The 3,131-nt window shown below is 42.4% G+C and overlaps 1 non-coding gene across 1 annotated transcript; it reads left to right on the top strand.

Annotated features, from left to right (window-relative positions):
- Window positions 1–1,758: 1,758 nt before the first annotated feature.
- LOC143295536 (5S ribosomal RNA) lies at window positions 1,759–1,877 on the top strand. The gene has a single exon (XR_013057029.1). It is a non-coding gene; the product is annotated as a 5S ribosomal RNA (ribosomal RNA).
- Window positions 1,878–3,131: the final 1,254 nt, after the last annotated feature.

Consider the following 3,131-nt stretch of genomic DNA (forward strand, 5'->3'; position numbering starts at 1 on the left):
AAATAAACACACAAGCAGAGATACACCTACAGGTATCATATCAACTGATACTCTTATAAGTACAACTCACCATATCTAAAGCAAGAATCTGTGAAATGCCGTGAACAAACTGTCGCTCTGTCTGGATTGAACCCGCGGTCGACACGGTTGATCTTTTGAATCATTGCCTCCCTCCACTCATCGTTGTTTCCCTTCTTGGGTATAACATGAAAGGAAAGTCCTCTGTTCTTCGCTTTCTGTGCAGAACAGCCAACAATAGCGCAGTTAGCCCCTCCAGGCATGATGAAAATTACAACGTGCGGAAACGCGTGTGTTCCGAGTCGTAGCGGAAGTGCTCTGCCCGGCAGGTGCTGGAAACCGTTCTGTCCGATGCTCTTCGGATGCGCGGAGGAAGTTGACCGTCTATGAGATACTAGTGTCTATGGGTGGGCTTAGTGTATTCATGCTCGATCTTATGTGTTTATGTGGGTGTGTGTGTGAAGCAATGATGCACTTGCTTATTTCACTATCACACAATTCTTGCATATCTATCTATCTATCTTTCTATATATATATATATATATATATATATATATGTGTGTGTGTGTGTGTGTGTGTGTGTGTGTGTGTGTGTGTGTGTGTGTGTTTTAGAGAGAGAGAGAGAGATAAGGAGAGAGCAAGTACTTTGGTGGTGGTTGTTTGTTTTTTGTTTTTTTTAAATAGTTTTGTTGGTGTTTTCTGACTATGGCTTAATATAAAAAATAAATAAAAAGCAGTTGTTGCTTATTCAATTGTTCATCTTGAAGTAAAATTCGGACTTGAATTGATTCACACACACGCATCCCCGACCCTCCATCCCCCTCACCCCTCCACACACACACCCTCAGGTTACAACAGCAGGCTGAACAGTTGGCATTGCTGACATCCCGCTGTGAAGTGAGGAACACGTGACGGTTTCTTTGTAGTCTGTCAACATCCAAGTTAATGATCCAAACACCATCGCAATGAAGGCCTCAAGTGGACAGGATAGCGAGTCACAGCTCTCCCAAACCAGTCATTCAAGTTACACAACTGTGAATGGAGGAACGGAAATGGTGAGCATACTGCCCGGCATGAATAGACTGTAAATGACCCGGCACCTTTAAGTGGCGATGTCTACACTAACAGCACCCTGTCGCCTCAAACAGCCCAGAGATGGTGCTCTCTTGTTTGCCTTGTACAGGTGACATCATGGCCACTCTCTGCAGGGTGATGTCACAGTGAGAAAGTTGGTTAGCACTCCCGGAAAAAAGTAACAACATAACACATCCTCTCGGGGTCTTCTTCTTCTTGCTCTGCATTCGTGGGCTTCAAATCCCATGTCCACTCATATGTACACGAGTGTGCTTTTACGTGTTTGACCGTTTTTACCCTGCTATGCAGACAGCCATACTCTGTTTTCAGGTGTGCTTGCTGGTTATGTTCTTGTTTCCATAACCCACTGAATTTTGACTTGGATTACATGATCTTTAACGTGTGTATTTGATCTTCTGCTTGTGTATACACTCGAAGTGGGTTCTAGCACTAGCATGTCTACACATATGTTGAAACATATAGTATGAAACAAAATTTTCACAGTCATACCAATGTTAGGTTGTAAGTCTCCCGAATTAAGCCGTATTTCTGTATCATTAACAGTTTCATTCCGTTAAGGTTTCTTCCGAAATCTGAAAATTTCAAAAAATGCTTCTCACTGACTTGCTGGAAGGTATATTAGTAGGTTGCGTTTGGTGAATATATGCCAACGGCCACACCAAGTTGAAAACACCGGTTCTCGTCCGACCACTGAAGTTAAGCAACGTCGGGCCCGGTTAGTACTTGGATGGGTGACCGCCTGGGAACACCGGGTGCTGTTGACACTTTTTTTTTTACCTTTTTTTATATTGTAATTATTATTTATTTATTTATGTAAGCTTATCTATTATTTATTCACCTTTTTTTCTCAAGGCCTGACTAAGCGCGTTGGGTTACGCTGCTAGTCAGGCATCTGCTTGGCAGATGTGGTGTAGCGTATATGGATTTGTCCGAACGCAGTGACGCCTCCTTGAGCTGCGGAAACTGAAACTGGTGAATATACATGACAGCGTTTTTCTTATTCACAATTAAAAGGAAAGAAATACAAATTCTGGACAGAACACACAGTGTTACTAACTACACAAACGACGTGTTTACACCGTACAAATATCCTAGAGTGGACACTGAATTTAATGGAATGAACATAAAAGAAAAATTGAATCGATCGTTTTTTCGTCTGCCTGTTCATTTTACATTGGTTCGTGCAACAACAGCAACAACAACAACACTGAAATAGAGGAAACACGTGGACTAAAAGGATGTCATTGCGGAAGTACAATCTCAAGAAGATGATGGAAAACCAACGGAGAGCTGACGTGTATAGAGACCGTATCGTAGCGCACTAATTCAAAAGGTTTAAAACCCTCCACAAGTGACCCACTCAAAATCACCAGAGGAAAGTTTTGTCTGAAGGACTAGACCGTAATTGACCAGGTGGCCTTAAATGGCAATGTCTAGACTAACAGTTCTCATCAGCAGAAAAGTCCATCCAGTTAAAGACATCTATGCCATCGGAAGACTTCACACACACACCCTCCTCCCTCCATTAGACCAGAAAACTATTTACGAGGCACAATTGAAAACAACAACAACAGCAACAACAACAACACTGAAATAGAGGAAACACGTGGACTGAAAGGATGTCATTGCAGAAGTACAATCTCAAGAGGATGATAGAGAAACAAGGGAGAGATGGCGTGTATAGAGACCACATCGTAGCGCACTAATTCAAAAGGTTTAAAACCTTCCACAAGTGACCCACTCAAAGTCACCAGAGGAAAGTTTTGTCTGAAGGACTAGACCGTAACTGACCAGGTGGCCTTAAATGGCAATGTCTAGAATAACAGTTCTCATCAGCAGAAAAATCCATCCTGTTAAAGACATTCCGATATTTTTATTCACAAATTTGTATAAACATAATCACACACACACACACACACACACACACACACACACACACACGAGAGAGAGAGAGAGAGAGAGAGAGAGAGAGAGAGAGAGAGAGAGAGAGAGACGCACACGCACACTAACTCACACAG

This window comes from Babylonia areolata, chromosome 20, assembly GCF_041734735.1.
Source record: "Babylonia areolata isolate BAREFJ2019XMU chromosome 20, ASM4173473v1, whole genome shotgun sequence".
Lineage (NCBI taxonomy): Eukaryota > Metazoa > Mollusca > Gastropoda > Neogastropoda > Buccinidae > Babylonia > Babylonia areolata.